The sequence below is a fragment of the Trichosurus vulpecula genome, chromosome 2, assembly GCF_011100635.1.
Source record: "Trichosurus vulpecula isolate mTriVul1 chromosome 2, mTriVul1.pri, whole genome shotgun sequence".
NCBI lineage: Eukaryota > Metazoa > Chordata > Mammalia > Diprotodontia > Phalangeridae > Trichosurus > Trichosurus vulpecula.
The window spans coordinates 417,296,318-417,316,316 of record NC_050574.1 but is presented as its reverse complement, the minus strand read 5'-3'; positions in this window follow the sequence as shown (position 1 = coordinate 417,316,316).

Genomic DNA, 19,999 nt, shown 5'->3' with positions numbered 1-19,999 from the left:
CAAGAATCATTCATATTCTTAATCCATAAATAACTCATTCTTGCCATACCAAATGTTGCTTTCTGCATGGCTTTAAAAATGTGGTATGTCTGGACTCCTTGGAGTCTTAAGATTAATATGTTATTTTTAATTTGGATGGCTATATTTGAAAGAAGAGCAGAAAGACCAATTTTAAAAAAAGTTAAGAGATCAGATATTTAGATCTGGAAGGGACTGAGAAATTATCTGGGCCAATCTTAATTGAGTCCTTGTGAGAAATGCTAACTTGTCCAGCTTCATGCAGGTAATAAGCATCAAAGGGAAAATTCAAACCCAGGTCCTCTAACTTCATGGTTTTTTCTTTTTTTTTTTAAATAGAGATTTTATTATATAATATTATATATATATATACACACATACATATATATATATATATATATATATATATATATATATATATATATATATATATAGTAACAACAATTTGGCTAGCAGCTGTTGTGGCTAAGACCAACAACACCAGTACACAGGAGGGGTGCCAGCATATGTTCTTTGATCTGCTTTTCTAAGGAAAGCAACTTTAAGGGGCTAACAATCTCATTTTAATCAAACATACATATATAATTCACTCAGTTCAGGGGAAAAACCAGCACCCTGAACTTCGGAGCAAATATAAACAGAAATTCCAAACAGAAAATACCAACATATCAAATAATACAAACCAGTAGACAGGCTATTAACTTTCTGTCCAACATCTCAGTATATAGTTACCAGGGAAGCACCAATATCTGGGTTTTCAAGCTGGGGGACTCCTTAAATATGGCTACCCAGAGTCTTGTCTGGTCAAATCACAGAACACACTTCCAGTGAGTGAGAGCCCCAGACAAAATGCTAACTTCTGAGTTAGGTCCAGAAGGTTTCACACCTAATCAGCAAAAGGGTGTGGGCCTGGGGCTTAGCACCCAGCAAGACTTAATCAAAGGTACTTGATTACTTTATCATTCTAAAAGAGAAAACAGTAAAAAAAAAAAAAAATAACAAACTCCTGCCCTGATTACCATTACAATATATAAATATATAAAATTTGATTATATGATATATTTTATATATTAATACATTTATAATATAAATATAAGTGTAATATATTTTAAATATATATTTGCAGATATTTCTGTGCAAAGAAAAACCTTTCCCAATATATAGTTAACTTTATGGTTCCAAGGTAAGATATGTGTAAATATTTAAGAGGAGAGTTTGTTGCTTCCAAATAGTGTTTCAAATAGTCTCAGTTGCATTGAAAAGTCTTTGGTTGCACAATGTCCATGGCTGAAGGAAAAGCAGCTCCTGAGTATTAATTCTCAGGCTAGAAGATGGAAGCTTCCGCCTGAGGAGAAATAAGGGTGAAAAGCTGGGGGGGAGACAGGAATGGGGGTCCTATGTGGATTGATTCCCTCTGGCATTCCCCTAGATTCTGAGGCTTTCCTCTCACAGGGTCAGCCAGCCCAGGTGAACCATGAGGATAATAAAGCTTCTGACCTCTCGGAAAATAATATTTTTGATCATGCTTCAAAAGTTTAGTATCATCCTCAATTCAAAATTTTGCCTTTTTGCCTTTCAGTTTTGTTTTATTTGCGGGCTGGAGAGAAAGGCAGTGTTTGTATTTGCTTTGCTTCAGAATACATCTGGAGTATTGTGCTCAGGCCTTTATATCACGTCTTAGGAAGAACATGGCTGAGAGAGCATACAGAGGAAGAAAATTAGGTGGGAAAGAGACTGGATATCTTTCCACGTGATGGCCATTTGAAGGAAATTGGTATGTTTAGTATGGAGAAGAAAAGACTTAGGAAGCCTATAACAAGCCACCAAACGTTTAAAAGACTGCTTGGCCTCAAGCTACAGAACTAAAAGAAATGGGTAGAAATTGGAGGAGAAAAAAGCTGCAGGTCCAACATAAGGAAAAACCTTCCTAATATTCCTGGGAAGCAACCCCTGGCCACTGCTCCTGCAGGTGCTCTGGACACAGCTACCAAAGACTCAGAAAAGAGAGTTCTTGCCACCAAAGTCCTTGGCGCTGTCAAATGGTTCAACCTCAGAAACAGAGAGGATTTGATCAGTGTAAATGGCATTATATCAAAATGCTTACTGTGTTAGGAAAAAGGGAAGGGAGGGAGGGAGAAAAATTTGGAATTCAAAATTGTATTTAAAAAAAGAAAATTAAAAATTAGCTTTACATGTAATTGGAAAAAAATAAAATACTATGTTAGAAAAGGAGAAGGAGCTGCCTTGCCAGTGGACTTTAAGAACCATCAGACTGGGGCAGCAAGGTGATGTAGGGGATGGAGCACTGGCCCTGGAGTCAGGAGGACCTGAGTTCAAATCCAGCCTCAGATGCTTAACACTTACTAGCTGTGTGACCCTGGGCAAATCATTTAATCCTGATTGCCTCTCAAAGAAACAAAAGAACTTTAAGACTCTTCCATCTGACTTGTAGTGGAAATCTTCCATATAGGCTGTCTCACCCATTAGAATGCAAGCTCATTGAGAGCAGGGATCATCTTAATTTTCTCCACAGTGCTTTGTACACAGTAAACATCTGACAAATGCGTATTTTTTTAAATTCATTCATTCAATGATTAGAACTATCCACAAGTGGAATGGTATTGTATGAGGTGAGTAGTTTCCCAACAATTGGAGGTTCTCAAGCCCAGGCTGGATGACCACTTATCAAGAACATTTGCAAAGATTCAATACAGATTGGATTAGATTCTGTCTCTTCCCTTCCTGAGATTCTATTAGTAACTTAGGCAAATTACTTAACCTCTTAAAGTCTTAATTTTGCCCTCTCTAAAACAGCTAGCTTTTATACAATGCTTTAAGGCTCACAAAGCTCTTTACAAATATTTAATCCTTAACACCAAACCTGGGGAGACAAGAGACTATTATTATCTCCATTTTATAGATGGAGAAACTGAGGAACAGAGAAGTTAAAATGACTTTCCCAAAGTCAGGCAGCTAATAAGTGTCTGAGGCTGGATTTGAACTCAGGCCTTTTCTGACTTTTGGTCCAGAAATCTATCCACTGTACCATGGAGTACGTGAACCCTAAGATTCCTTGGAGTTCTACAATTCTATGACCAAGGATACTCACTGTTTTAAGAGGCTTGCTGAAAAGCCTGTCTTAATGTTAATTTTAATACATTTAAGTAAAAGGAGGAACAATGGGGCATAACACTGAGTTAGGCAATTGAGATTTAAAGGATAGTTTCCCACCGTCTTTTTTGCTGTGATAAAGATTTGTTGATTATTTTGTCTGGTTATTTCCTAGATTCTGTATGCTCACACAGCCAAAAGCATAAGCACAAGATCCATAAAAATAGAAAGACAAATAATTGTGACCTCCAGCTGTACCGTCCTGCTTTTCATTCACGCGCTAAGTCAGGGTTCTTTCCAGCCACTGTACTGTGTTTTTGAGGCCTGGGTAGCAAGCAGCCATTCCCTTGGGAGGCTGCTAGCCTCTCCTCCATAGGCCACAATCCTATCACTGAATGATAAATACTGTAAGTACAAACCCACTCCTTCTGAAAACAAGGAGATGAAAAGCAGGAATTAATCAAAGAGATTTTGGGTCAAAAGTTAAAGTCAGATGGAAACATATCGAAGGGTGTGTATACGGGTCCCTGTGTTCGTTCTCAGAGCAGAAGGAAAGCCTTGCCACTCAACTCTGTGGTTGATATTGGTGATAACCTGAAGTATTCCAAACCCAATATAAATGGATTTGGAATCAGGCAATCCTGGGTTCAAATTCTGTTTTTGCCACTTACTATCTGTCTGACCCAGAGCTCAGGGCCTCTGTTTTCTCACATGTAAAATGAGGACTGGAGTAGATAACCTCCAAGGTCCCCTCCTCCTATCTTCAGATTGGATGAGTCCTCTCAAAGCCTCCATAAAGGAGGGCACCTAGGCCAGCTATCGTTCTCTTTCTAGGATGCACTTCAGGACCTTCTTTAATATGCCTTTGAACTAGATAACTTTGTCTCTCACCACCATCTACCCCCCCCTACCCCTCCACCCATACACACTCACCTCTTTCAGCTTTCTGTTGTCTTCCCCATTAGGATATAATCAATCAATCAACAAACATCGATTAAGTGTCTGCCATGTGCCAGGTACAGTGCTAAGCTCCCAGGATACAAAAAAGGGCAAAAGAATTGCTGCCCTCAAGGAGCTCACAGTCCAATAAAGAGGCTTACAATCTAATATAACCTCCTGGACTTCCAAGGACTATCTTTCTACTTGTATTTGCCTTCCCAATGCTTAGAACAGTGCCTGGCATGTAGTTAGCGCTTAATAAATTCTAGTTGATTGACTATGAGTGATAAGAGTAGTTAGGATCCAATCTGACCACACCAAGAAAGTGTTGGCATATTTTAAAATAACATGGCTTAAGTGATTAGAAATCAAGATGTGAATCTTAAAAATACTTTCTTCTTTGACCCAATACATGGCCTTGAAGGAACCATTTCTACAAAGTACAAGTACTTTGGAAGGGGGAATAAAAGATGGACTTGGTGACTTGGTAATCATTAAAAATCACCAAAAATTACCTCCCAGGCATGGTGGTACATACCTGTAGTCTCTTCTCCTTGGGAGGCTAAGGCTATTGGTGTACTCAAGGTTGAGATTTCTGAGACAGCCTGAGTGAGATAGGGAGCACAAAATGATAAACATATTTTTTAAATTGCCAAGCCTTGACCAAATTCATTGCCTGAGGTTTTTTGTCCCTAAAAGTGATGTACTCAGCCAAGTTCACAAAAACAAAATGTTCTGATTGTTTTCTCCCATTTAATAATAAACTTGCTACCAGGCTAAGTATTGGCTGGAACAACACCTGATATATATGCACAACAACACAAATCCTAAGTGTGGTGGACTACAGAGCAGTGGACCAAGAATCAGAAGACCTTGCTTTAAGTCTTAAATCTTTGACACTTACTCCTTGTGGGGCCTGAGGCAGGTCATTCCTGTGAAATGCAAGCTTTTCTGGGACTGGTTTAGTTTAGTTTTTACTTTGTATCTCACGTGCCCAGAGCATTATTAAGGACTTAATAAATATTTTGCTGTTTGACTCATTCATTGATCATATCTCTCTGTGCCCAAATTCCCTCATCTGTAAAATGGGGGGTGTACTAAGTTCTCTTTCAGCTCTGAATCCTACAATCCTATGTTTCTATGATTGTATGATAGGAGAATGATACGACTTTCACTACTTATCTCATAGATTTGTTAAAAGGAAAGTGTTTTGAAGGTGAATTATTATTAATATTATTATTATTATAATACAAACCCTTTGGGGTCAGTGCTTTATAAAAGATTTTATGAGTCAGAAAATAAGATTCAATTCAATACAATAAACATTATTAAGCACCAAATTTATGCAAGGCACCATGGTATGATCCAAAGATACCAAATGTAGTTCTTTCCCTTAAGAAGCTTACAAACTAGGAGATGTAATGAGACTTGAATGACTATCTATAATACACATTAGAGTCTTTTATTGGAAGTCTTTTCCAATCCCTCTCTGTTAATTATTTCCAATTTATCCTGTATATAGCTTGATTTGTATATATGTGTTTGTATGTTATCTCCCCCATTAGACTGTAAGCTCCTTGAGGGCAGGGACTGTCTTTTGCCTTTTTTGTAGCCTTAGCAGTTGGCACAGTGCCTAGTACATAGTAAGCACTTAATAAATATTGATTCATTGACTGACTGATTGATCAGGAGCAGTCAATAAGAGAGACATGAGAGAATGGAGGAGTTGTGGATCACTTCCAGCTGAGGAAAACAAAAGAATGCTTCATGAGGGAAGTGGCATCTAAGCTGGACATTGAAAGAAGAGAAGGATTTCAACAGGTGGATATACTGAAGAAGTCCAACGTTAGCAAAGAGGACAACATGAAGAAATTCAGGAAGTGGCGAATAACAGAATGAGAGAAAGGAATTAAGAGTGTAATAAGGGGAGTAGAACGAAAAATAGGTTGGAACCAAAATATGGAGGACCTTGAAAACAGGAGCTAAGTCGTTTACAAAAAGATTCTGTGTCATTACTCACCTCCTCTGAGAGAAGTGATAGACTTAAAATGCAGTTACACTTGTGGACATGCTCAACGGGATAATTTGTTTTGCTGAATGTATAAATGTACTAAGGATTTTATTTTAATTTGTTGTTTTTTTTTTAATTTGCTTAGTGGTGAGGAGGAAGGGTATTAGAAAAGGCAGATTAATCAAAGAAAATGAATTTAAAGAAAGATCGTATGTGAGGACAAAGCAAAGGAGGAGGCAGGTGAGACTCGCAGGTGGGATTGGATAGCATGGATGTGGGTCAGGGCTTGCAGGCATGTTACTCAAAGGCACATTCATTGTCTTGGCTGATTTTCCTCCCTTTGGAAACATTGTCACGGGAGTGGTGATATCTGTGTCTCCAAGTTACTATGTATGTCCGTGTATGTGCTATCTGCTGTGTGTACCTAGAGGCATGCAGAGATGCCAGTGGTCAGCTGGCCATCTGCAGATAGCCTTCTAACCGTTCTTCTTGACTTTTCTTTCCATTCTCCAATCCATCCTCCATACAGCTGCCAAAGTAATCTCTTAATGCATTTGTTGTTGTTCCAGTCATGTCTGACTCTTTGTGACCCCGTTTGGCGGTTTTCTTGGCAAAGATGCTAGAGTGGTTTACCATTTCCTTCTCCAGCTTATTTTACAGATGAGGAAAGTGAGGCAAATAAGATTAAGTGACTTGGTCAGGGTTACGCAGCTAGTAAGTATCTGAGGCCAGGTTTGAACTCAGGCAGATGAGTCTTCCTGACTCCAGGCCAGGTGCTCTAACCCCTGCAACACCTTTTTGCCCCCTATTGCATTGCCCTGATCATAACACTTTTCTCTTCCCTCTCTGAAAAAAACTCTGAGTCATTCATCTCTTCTTAAGGAACTTGACGGTGCAACTATAGTAGAATTTGGGCAATGAAAGGCAGCTGAACCCTGTTGCAGTGGTAGAATGAATAGCATTTGATGATTGGATATTGTCATTGAAGGAAAGTGAAGAGTCAAAGGTAACTTCAAGGTTTCAAGACTGAATAATTGGGAAAATGGCAGCACCACCAACAGAAATAGGGGACTTAGGATGAAGGAAAGGCTTTTGGCAAGGCAAGCTGATGAATTCAAGGCTGGACATGTCAGGTTGGAGCTCCATCAAGATGGATCTGTACCCAGGTGCGAGCCCAGTATTTGTGGTATCAACACATCGAAAGAGAAATGACAAGTGAAGACATTAGAATGGATGAGAGCACCAAGAGAGAAAGTGTAGAAAGAAACGAAGATGGTTGAGAACAGAATCTCAGAGAATATCCTGATTTAGGGAGAAAGAACATGAAAAAGAAATAGTTATGGAGACCAGGGAAGAGCAGTCAATCTCTTGGAGAAGAACCAGATAAAAAGATGATGTTGTAGAAGACAAACAAAGAAGACAGCATCCAAATGAAAGGGGTAGTCAACATTTCTAAGACTGCAGATTCAATCCAAGAAGTATTTGCTAAATACCTACTAATTGCAAGACAATAACAAAACTGTCCCTACCTTGGAGGTAGTTATACTCTACCGGTACAAAAGTGAACCAAGGAGAGAGAAAAAACTGTTAAAAAGCAATACTGCACAGCATTTGGAAATTAAAGGATTGGGAATAATGCCACATACTACATATTCATGTCCCAGCTAGCCTGAGTCATTGAATTAATCATCATCAGCTTATAGAAGGAACAATCCTCAAAAGTGTTTATTTGCCAATGGAAAAAAAATGGGAGAAAGGATTTAAAAGATGTCTTTGTTCCAAAGAACTGCAAAAAAGTTTGACTGAAAATGTCTGCTTTGGTAACACAAAGGGTCAAATCAAGTGATCCATCAAGCACAGACACAACCTAAGTGCTGATTATATCTAAGGGATGTCAAATTCTAGTCAAATCAGGCAAAATTCGGGATTGTTTGCCATCAAACAAATAAAACATCTAGATAACCAACTAACTGGCATGAATATTTTTGTGCCATGTTGCTACCATCTGTGTTCCCCCTTTGATAAAATGAGGATAATGAGTCATGGTCCCACATCCCTAACAGAGATGTTATATGGATGGGTGGGGCAGTCTGTCTCTCTATGTGGAATTACCATTATAAGACTGAGCCTTTCTTTCATATATCCATTTTAATGAAGTACATTGCTACTTCCTGTAATAACAGTATACTTTGGAAACATTCCGGGAGTTGTTCTAGCCTAGAATACCCTGGAATAACACAGTTGCTAGCCCACATGTAGTGGTGAAAATGATATGGTTTCGGGAGCAGGAGTGAGGAATTTGATGACTTTTTTTAAACCACTTCTCAGGTACCAGCTGTGAATTTCTTTATTAACCTTTTTCCCCCCCAAAGCTTATTCAAATGTAGTATCACATTTTAAAAGTTACCCTCAGTGCGCTCCCGACCAAATAAAGACCTGGCCATAATCACAGAGAAAATGCTAGAGAAAGGACTGAAAATAATGGAGACTTTATTTATAGCTCCAATGGTTCTAGAATTTCTTACTTTAACCGAATTTTGCTGCTTTATGTGTTTCTCCATCATGTCTCTCATTCCTTTTTAGCTGTTACTAGAGCCTGTGAGCAGAATATATAGTCAGTATTATTTGGCAACAGACCCGAAGGATATTCAGGGCTATAAATCAATATTTTTTTTCCAGAAAAGGTTAATCCAGTCATGCCTATAAGAGACATATGAAATTAACCTAGACTCAGCAATGCAAGGATCTAAGACAACTCCAAAAGACTCACGGTGGAAAATGCTATCCACATCCAGAGAAAGAACTTTGGATGGATGAATGCAGATGGAAGCCCACTATTTGCTCTTCTTCTCTTTTGTTGTTTTGTTTTGTTTCTTCTTTCTTGTGGTTCCTCCCATTAGTTCTAATTCTTCTTTGCATCATGACTAATGTGAAAAGATGTTTAATATGAATGCATAAGTAGAGCCCACATCAGATTGCAAGCTGTCTTGGGAAGGGGGGAGGAGAAGGAGAGGGAGAAAATTTTAAACTCAAAATCTTACAGAAGTAAATGTTGAAAACTAAAAATAAATTAACTTTTTAAAAAAAATTTTTAATTGAAAAAAAATTAACCTAGATTCTGGCTATGGCTTCCTTTCCATGTACTCTAAGGTACAGTGACACTGACCTCCTTGCTCTTCCTCCCACAAGATACTCCATCACCAGACTCTGGGTATTTTCACTGACTGTTTCCCACGCCTGGAATACCATCCCTTCTCTTGTCTGCCTCCTGGCTTTCCTGGCTTTTTTCAAGTCTCCCCTAAAATCCCATCCTCTACTAGAAGCCTTTCCTGATCCTCATTAATATTAATGCCTTCCCCTTTTGATCATCTCCAATTTATCTTGTAACCATCTTGTTCGTACATAGTTGTTTTCAAGTTTTCTCCCCAGTTAGATTTACATGCAGGTGCTGTCGTTATAACCTTTCTTTAAATTCCCAGTGCTTTTGGCCCATAGTAGGCTTTGTTGTGCTTTATTAACTGATGGTTGACTGTTATAAGATCCCTCAAAGCTTAGCAATAATACCATGTATGAAATAGGTTGTAGGATTCCCTTCCCCTTCCTAACCCCCCCCCCAAAAAACTGTGAAAACAAGATAGTCGTTTTATAAGCCAAGATGTTAAATTGAGTCAGCTGCTTCAAGAAAGAATGAAAAGGATAAAACATGCTATCCACTTCCAGATAGAGAAGTGATGGACTCAGAGTGTAGATTGAAGCACACTGTCCTCTCATTCTTTTCTTTCCTTCCTCCCTCCCTCTTCTTTCTTTCTTCCTTCCTTTTTTCTTTCTTCCTTCCTTTTTTCTTTCTTTCTTTCTTTCCTTCTTTCTTTCTTTCTTTCTTCCTCCCTCCCTTCCTTTCCTCTTTCTTTCTTGCCATAGCTAATGAAAGAATTTGTTTTGGATGACTATATATATTATAATGGGATTTTTTTTCTTGCCTTCTCAATGGGTGGAAGAGGAGAATGAGAAGGGGAAGGAGAGAATATGGAAGTGAAAATAAAATAAAGTTGATTTTTTTTAAACAAAGAATGAAGAGATTCAGTGAAAAAGAAACTAGAACATGACCCCTAATTCCCTGGCTATTCTGAAGGTGTACAAGGTCAAGGAGTCACGTGTCAAAAAGTTAATAAGAGAAAGTAAGAAGAGCCTGGGTCCCATTTACAACACTTCAATCCCATGCATCCCTGCTCTAGTATTCGGGAGAAGTGACCAGAACTTGGTGACTGATCAAAAAAGCTACACATTAAAAGAAACACAAGGGAGCAGAAATGTTAGAAAGTTGCATTGGGAGAAGAATCCCCGCTCCCTAGATACACATGTGAAGTTTGGGGGGGGGCAACAAGTGCTGTTTCAGAAAGTAAGGGACCCAGTAAGAGGAGTCTGTGACCCTCAGTACATCATTGGAGTTATGATACAAGGAGAACATTGGGCTTCTTTTGCTCTGACTGACCTAGGGCCCATTATCTCCTAGGAGTGAGGCAGAATTACAGGGGAATCCAGACCAGGGGACCTCCAAGCAGATCTGGTCGGAGCATGCTACCTGCTGCCTTGGTAAATTGATTACCCAGTAGATGTTGCTTTATTTTCTAAAAGCTTTGTTGTAACTTTGATTTTGCTTTCTTTGACTTTTCAATAAAACTCTTCCTTTGGAAAAAAAAAAGAAAGTTGCATTGGAAACATGGGATTGGTCCTGAATAGACATTAATTAATATAAGCAAATCTTGCTAAGAAAAAGAGTTTAGTATAAAATATTCTGGGAAAGTAGGAAATAATTATTCTAATAGACAAAAGAGAAAAGGAGGGAGGAAGGGTTAGAGAGAGAGGGAGAAAGGAGGGGAGGGAGGAAGGGAGAGGGGGAAAGGGAAGGAAGGAGAGAGAGGAGAGAAGAGAGGGAAAGAGAGAGGGGGGGAGAGAGATTCAAAGAGAGATTAAAAAAACCACTACCACCTAGCTAAAGAAGGCCTAGTGGCTGATGATTTTTTTTTATACTCTGAAATGGTCATATCTATACAACAACAAAGCAATTGATTGAAATTTTTTTAAAAATTCAGTCACTCTTTTGTTTTGACTACACGTTGCCCCAAATAGTCTGACTAATTCTTTTCCACTAATTTTTTTTTCCTTTACTAATTTGGTACCACACAAGCACAGCCAATATCTCCACATCCAAAAAGAAAGGGAGAAATAAATGATGAGGTCACTAGAGGAAGGATAAAAGCATCCAAAGAATAATAAACTGGACGAGGAAATACGTAATATGAACCAGACTCCCTCACTGCTCAGATGACTGGAGGTGTCAAAGCTACGATGTTTGGGTGGCAGAAAGGCAGACAAAACATGAGTGTGTTTTATTCACGGCTGTGTTATCTTTGCACCATTCATCCTCTGGTATTTACTAGCTTTGTGATCATAGACACGTCACCGAACCTCCCTGAGTGTTAGTTTGCTTCTCTGTAAAATGAGACAATAGTAATCTCTCTAGTAGCTACCTCACAGAGCTGTTGTCAGGCTCCAATCAGAAAGCATAAATAAAGCGCGTAGCAAATTTAAATGTTTGTATAAATGTCGATTGTTCAATCCAATCCAACAATCATTTATTAGAGGCACTAGTGGGCATACTTTTCTAAGTTCTGGAGATACAAAAAAATAAAAATAAAACTAGTCCCTGTCTACAAGGAGCTTACATGCAGGGGTGGTGGTGGTGGTGGTGGTGTTTTTGTCCAATGACATCATAAGGGTGATGTCTTGACTTGCACATGAATTAGATACGAGTGAAGCAGAATTGGGCAAAGTCATCGGCCTCATTTTCTCTTCCAGAGTCATTGAAGTTCAGTGGCAAGAAGTCAAGACGACTGGTGATGGCCCAGGAAGATCAGGAATAGAGAAAAGCTGGTGGGGGGGGGGGGGGGGAAGGGGTGGGGGAATGGCGGTAGGAGAATGAGGAACACGAGAAGTACACAGATGAGCAAATACAAAATATATATAGAATAAATAAGAAATAGTTTCAGGGGTGGGGGAAATCACAAATGCCTGGGGAAATCACCGAAGGCTTCTTGTAAGAGGTAACAACTGAGCTGAGCTTTGAAGGGAGGTAGGAATTCTAAGGAAGAGAGGTAAGGGGGGAAGGGCAGTGCTTTCTAGGCATGAGGGCCAGCTTCTGCAGACACACAGAGCCGACCACAAATAGTCGTGAAGGAGGTTAATATATAATAAACCTAGAAAAATGGACCACATTCAGATTGTGAAGAGTTTTACATACCAGACAGTGAAATTCATATCTTATTCCAGGACCAACTGGGAGCCACTAGAGTTTTTTGAGCAAAGGAGTGAATTCCTCAGACCTGTGCTTAAGGAATATCAGTTTCGCAGCTGTATGGAAGAGGGGTTGGAGAGGGTGGATTATAAACAATGAGAGGAGGAAGTAGTTAATCTGAAAAGGCTAAATACTTCACATGATGAGGATGTGTATATGGACATGCTTATTATCAATGAAGGGAATGTGGATATCAAGTAATGAGATCCCTAGAAAATATATATGTATATCTATGTTTACATAGATATACATATATATGCGTGTATACACACACACACACACACATATAGTAGGGCAAAAGGAGAAACTTCTGTTCTTTGTTTTGGCATCACAGCCTTAGTGGGATAGTATTTTCATTGCAGTTCAAGGTTTAAAAAAAATAACCACTGCTGTAATAACTCTGGCAGAAATGATGTGTTTCTTAGCCGCTTTACCCAGAGGTAAGGAGCAAGCATCGAATGCCCTTCTGAAGGGTGTATGAGGGATGGGAGGCCGGGGCAATGGATTCTGTTTGTACTCAGGCCTTCAGGGACAGCTGTTACTGCTGTGGATTTGGCAAAGAGAGCAAGACTTCACAAAACACCCCAAACGGGCACTGGGGAGGGATCATATTACATTCATTCCACACATTCCACAGGCTTCTATTTTCTTACAGTTGTCATCGAAGCTGGGCCTTGGTTACAAAGGAAATTCTCCATTTCCTCTCTTTCAGAGAGATCTTGCCTGCATAGTGTCTGTAGTCAGTCTAAAAGCAGACTCAGAAGGGAGATGATGGCGTCTTTGTACAATCTTTGGTGCCGTTTTTAAACTTTTGAACATGAATGACTTAGACTGCAATTATGAAGGAAATAATAGTCTTATAAAGGAGAATTTTCTTATTAAAATTGAGTACTTTCTACCCCCTTCTTCTGCATTTTCCACACTCTATTTTTCTCTCTCTCTGCATTCTCCAGTGTGTCAGCTATGAGAAAGCATGGGTAAATAGAATGAAAAATAGAGAGGGATCAATGGGAGAACATGAGTAAGGACTGCCGAAAAGGTACGAGTAGGCCACAGTCCAAACCAGTGGAGGCCATATCAGCATAGATTGAATCACACGGTTCTGTGTGTATATCCTAAAATCCCTAGTAGATCGGAAGCTCCTTGAGGGAAGGTTCTGTGTGTCTTATTTGTATTTGTAGCTCTTCTCCCCAACTCTTAGCACAGAGTACTGAACATAATGGATAGTTTGTTGACAGAAGTAATTTTTTAAAAGCATATATGTAAATGAGAAAGGAAGAGTCCCATTGTTTAAGATTCTCTAGTTCTGATTCACTTAGATAGGACTGCATTTTATTTAGAATGAAGACTATTTTCCTTTTAATCTAAATAAAAGGATGCCTTAAGAAAGAAATGTATGATTGCTGCATCCCTCTAGTCTCATCCAGGCAAAAGTCCTTGCTATGGCTAGCATATTGCTTGTGGATAAAAGTGATAGTATGTTGACTGCCAACATTGTTGGTCCAGTGTAGGCTGCTCCAGAACATATTTGGTTTTTTTTTTTATTACTTCCTCAAAAGAACAAAGTGAAAAGTATACAGCAGAGAATGAAAGAAAACCTGTAAGGAAGAAAAGAAAAATTGGACAGCTTTCAACTTAATACACAGTATTTAATAGGTCTTCTTGAAATGATAAGTTATTGCTATATATTTTGAATCCTCTCCTGTGTTCTGCTGTGCACATGACATGTTTTTTCTTTCCTTTTTTATATTTAAGTTTATAATGTTTCTTTTTCTTTTCTTATTATGTATTTAAGTTTTAGTATTTGTCTAAAGTTTAAAAAAAGAAAAAATATTTCCCCTACAAATCTGGTCTATCACCAGACACCTCTGAAATCAAGCAATAGGAGTAAAAAATGATGTGCCCTAAAAAGAAGGTAATGGTCCTTATAATTTTAAACAGAAATAGGTGAATACAGCAAAAAAAAAAACAAAAAAAAACACGCACACTTTTTTCCTCTCCCTTATAAGAGAGACCAATATTCCGTCAGTTCAGGTTCCACATTGGGTCAAAATGAGCCATTTACAAGACACTGATTAGTTAAAAGGAAGTTTGCTTTTTCCTTACACAGCAAGGATACAGTGACACTTAGCTTCTCTGGAAGTGACCCCTACAGCTCCATGTGGTCATCAGGGCAGGATATGGTGGACATGGTAAATCTCATGGTGTTCAGAATTCTACCGGTTTGAAAGAGTAAGACTTTATGTGGACTCAGGGAAACAACAGCCAATCAAGTCCTGGGACATTTTCTCTCCTTTTAGGGAAACTAATCTCCCAGGAAGGAGAGGGAAAGGTGGACTTAATCCTTGCTGTGGAGAAACACTGGGGGACATTAGTCTTATCACATAAGCCTGACAGATGTGCGAGGTAAGGAGGAATTGAGTCAAACACCAATAAAACTTATCCTCTTTATCTCTCTAGAATTAAAAGTTGCAGAGAAGGTGTTGGTCTGCATGGTCAGTGAGAGTTTCTTCATCCTAGAGTTCCCTATGTCAATGAAATCACAGATTCGGTCTCTATTTCCTCTCTCTCTCTCTCTCTCTCTCTCTCTCTCTCTCTCCCTCTCTCTCTCTCTCTCTCTCTCTCTCATTACGTTTCCACCTCCTTTTTTCCCCCTATTTTTAAACTTTTCCTTGGTTTCCACCTTAGCCCTCCCTTGGCATTCTTGGTCTTTCCATTTAAAAGGATGACGTACCACAACCTCTCAGCACACCCAGGCAATTCTCTAAGAATTTAAATTGCAGACAAGGTGTCCGTCTGTACTGGAGGAGGGAATTATTTCACAGAGGAATTCTCTATACCATGTAGTCACAGATCCACTTCCTATCCCCATTCTCTTCCCCCAAATCAGGGAACTAAATACTAAGCATTAGGGGCATTAAAGACCAAATGAAAAACAGCCCCTGCTTTTGGGGAGTCTGCATTCTCTTGAAATGACAGAATGAAAAAAAGAGATTCAATTCAATGGATGTCCTCCAATTTTTTTTTCATTTCCTTCCTAAAACGTGGTCCCCACAACTAAAACTATATTCTAGATGTAGTTTGAGCAGGGAAGAATACAGCAAATCTTATTGATTCTCTTCTTCTGGTCCATGATGTTTCTACTAATGAAGTACAAGACTTCCTTCGAATTTTTAGTAGCTATGTCACACTGTTGACTGCTTGAATTTGCATTCACTGAAACTTTTTATACAAAATGTTGTCTAGCCATGCTTCCCCTGGCCTTTGCTTGCACAGTTGATTTTTTTTGGACCCAAGTGAAGGATTTTATATTTAATCCTATTAAATTCATCTTAAAAGATTTGGTCCTTCATTTTGGCCTGCTGAGATTTTTTTCTTTGGAATTCTGAGTCTATCCTCCATAGTGTTAACTTTCCCTTCCAGTTTTGTGTCATCTGAATATTCCCTAAGCATGTCATTTATGCCTACAAGGCCAATGACAAATCCCTGAAGCACTCCACTGGTGAGGTCCCTCCAAACTGATGTTGATTCCTTAATCCCCACCCTTCAAGTCTAATCATTCAACCAGTTCCAAATGTTCCAAGTGAGGACAGCAATTTAAGCAAAAGCTAGAAGGATTTTCACAGGCTTAGTGAAACTTTGGCCTTGAAGAACTGTGTTGTAACACTGGGTTTGGAGTCAGAAAGCCTGGGTCCAATTCTTGACTCTGCTCTTTGTGTGACCCTGGGCATATTGCCTTACTTCTCTTGACTTCAGTTTCTGTATCTGTAAGATGAGGGGGTTGGACTAAATGGTCTCTAAAGTGCCTTATAGGGCAGCTAGGTGGCACAGTGGAGAGAGCACTGGGCTTGGGGTCAGGAAGATTCATCTATGTGAGTTCAAATCCGGCCTCAGACATTTACTAGCTATGTCACCCTGGGCAAGTCATTTAACCCTGTTTGCCTCAGTTTCCTCATCTGTAAAATGAGCTGCAGAAGGAAATGGCGAACCAGTCCAGTATCATTTCCAAGAAAACCCCAAATGGGGTCAAGAAGAGTCAGATATGACTGAACAACAAAATGCCTTTTAATTCTAAATTCTAAAAATTCCTATTAATTTAAATCCAAGACAGGTTAAAAAAAAAAAAAGATGATACAAAAACACCCAGTCTTACTGTCACCTGAATTGAACAAACCGTGTCCCTGGGCCTGAAACAATTTGCAAATGTTGTTTCTGACCTGCTTCTGGTGATCTTTGAGAAACTATGGTAAAAAGGAGAACGTAAAGAAGAAATCTCCTTGATTTTCAATAAGAAGAAGTACAAATAATCATTTAGTAAGTTTAGTGCAATTCCTGCTGGAACTCTAAAGTGGATTATTAAAAGGATGGTTGGTGAGTGTTTAAAAGGAAATGTGAACACTATAAGCCAATGAACACTGGGGCCCACACCCAGATGTGGAGAGTCAGCAGAGCTTCATTAAGAATAACTCACGCCGGGACAAACTCATTTCCTTTTTATCTCTGGTTTATCACTCTGAGCCATGTACGTTGTATACCTGGATTTCTTTGACTAAGATTCTCAAGTCATCTTCTAGAAGGAGGTAAAGAGCTGTGGGCTGGATGGAAGTATTTGTATGTAGATTTAAAACTGGTCGAACCAATCAATCAATTAATAAATATTATTAAAAGCCTACTGTGTGTCAGACAATGTGCTGAGCCCTGGGGATACAAAAAGAGGCAAAAGATAATCCCCGCCCTCAAAAAGCTTGCAATCTGATAGGGCGAAAACATGCAAATGAATATATAAAAAGTAAACTACATATAGGCTATAGGAGACAATTAACAGAAGGAAGGCAATGAAATTAAGAACGGTTGAGGAAGGCTTCCTTCAGAAGGTGGGATTTTTGTTGACATTTTGTTGTTGTTGAGTCATTTCAGTCATATCCAATTCTTCACGACTCCTTTCTGGGGTTTTCTTGGCAAAGATACTGCAGTGGTTTGCCATTTCTTCCTGTAGCTGGTTTTACAGATGAGGAAACTGAGGCTGACAAGGTTAAGTGACTTGCTCAGGGTCACAGAGCTAGTGAATGTCTGAGTCCAGATTTGAACTCAGGAAGATGAGTCTTCTTGATTCCAAGCCCAGCGTTCTATCCACTGTGCCCCCCTAGCTGCCCTTTGTTGAGACTTAAAGGAAGCCAAATAGAGATAATTAGTAAAGCAGTATTAACTTGGGGGGTGAGGCAGAGAGGGAGGGCCTGAGCTACTAGTGGCAGGTCACATGACTTTTTCAATGGCCTTGTACTCTACATGGCTTAGATGAAGATATTGATAACATACCTATCACATGTATAGCTTCAGCTAGGAAGTTAGCTAAGGATGACAATAGAACATAGACCCCCAAAAGATCTAAAGGATAGGCTGAATCTAATATGATGAAATTAAACAAAGGTAAATGTAAGTGACTACTGTGGGTTTTTCTTTTTGATATTTTTGTTATATTTTAAGTTCCAAACTGTCTCCCTCCCTCCCCAGCCCACGCTTGATCAGACTGAATCTTAGATCATAATACAGTATTTAATACAGTATTTAATGTTCATTTACCTAATAGAGAGTAAATGGAGCTAAATTTGCTTCCAAAAGCAAAGTATCCTCTTGATTTCTGGGAAAATACTATAATATTTAGTCTCTCCTTTATGAGTTGGTTGCTTCTTTTTGACTACAAAAAGTCACTTCTTTGTTAAGTACTCTATTCTTTCAGTTCCCTGTATTACTCCCCATAGTAACTATTCCAAACCTTCTTGTCTTCACAACTGTACCCTACCCCCTACCAAAAAAAATAGTATAGTAAATGCTTTAAACTTCTACTTCTTTAATATTGAAAATGTCATTTCCTCTATAGAAGAAAGCATAACTTTACTCCTCACTAAGGTTAATCCTGCTATCTGTACCTTTAATCCCATTTTCAGTCATTTCTTCAAAGACCTCTTAGTTTAGCAAAATGCCCTCTATCTCATGCATCTTGAATCTCTTCCTGTGCAATCAGCCTACAAGTGTAGTAAGATTCCCCCATTCCAAAAAAACAAAACAAAAACAAAATCTTCCCTTGACTGTAGCCAGCTGCCACCCATCTTTCCTTCCTACACTCTACATTCAGATTTCTTGAAAGAATGTGCTAAGCCTGTTGCATTTCCTCCTTACCAACCACTCTCTCCTCAACCCCTCATAAACCAGCTTCAATGCACATTAGCCTTGAAATTGCTCGCTCAAAGATCAACAATATAACAAAATTTAAATTTAATTTAAATTTAAAAAATAAAAATTTCCTCATCTTCCTTATCTCTTTGCCACATTTACTACTAGTGCCTCCTACTGAAGGCTTCCTGCCTTCATCATACTATCCCGATGCCCTTACCTCTCTCAAAATCTGCTTTTGCCTCTTCCTACCCACTCTCTAAAGCCCAACTCAAATGACACCTCCACCATGAAGCCTTCACTGATACATCCTTTGTCAAGAAAGACATTCTCCCTTCAGACCTTACATATTTCTTTGTTTTCTAATTCTGATAAACTTACCATACATGATTATATACTATAGCTACCTAGTATGTGTCGTTCTCTTATAGTAATTATAATCTCCATAAGAGCAAAAGCTATTAACCTATACCTTATATCTCCCCCAATATTTAGCCCAGGGGTCTGCACATAGTAGATGATTAATAAATATTTGCTAAATCAAAATTTAAAATCATGTTTTCAATAATGGAAGTATACTGCGTTCTCCTTGTGTCTTTTCTTCTTCTCCATGAGGAGATGAATTGGTCTCCATCTCCTACACAATTAATAACTATGCCCTGAGGTCCCTGCAGAACTAAATCTCTGATCCTTGAACCTAGTTTAGCTTCTCCATGTTTCTGTCAATTTCGCAGGATTCCAGCATTAGAATGGAAGCTCATTGAGGGCAGGGACTGCTTCACTTTTGTCTTTGTCTTTCCAACACTTAGCAAAATTCCTTACACATAGTAAGCGTTTAATAAATGCTTGTAAATTGACATCTTTAAATGTCCTGGCCCAGCCCTCTCTCCATGATACCTTTCTACTTCTATGGAAACTCAACATAATTGATCCTAGGCCATAGAAAGAACCAGCAATACAACAAAGAAGAGAACAAAGGCACAGTAATGTAGGTTTGTAGTACTTAGATCTGGAAGTGGTCTTCAGAGATCAGTCCATCCTCCTCATTTTACAAATAAATTGAGGCCCAGAGAATTTGGAACTTGCCGAAATTACACGAGCAGTAAGTAGAAGAACCAAGATTTGAACCCAGGTCTCCTGACTTCAAATCCAGTGATCTTTCCGTTCTGTTATGTTTCTCTCCCTTCCTTCCTACTAAATTAAAATCACTTTGCCTTGAATGACTTTTTTAATACTATGAAAATGAATGCCATTGACTTCCTTTTTTAATCCCTTGATTTTTAATTTCTATGTTTCAACATCTTCCCATATCTATTTAACTAAAAGACCATTCTTCCACTTGATGAAAGTCAGTAGAATTTCAAGATTCTGTATTCTATATTCAGTATTCTCTTGTG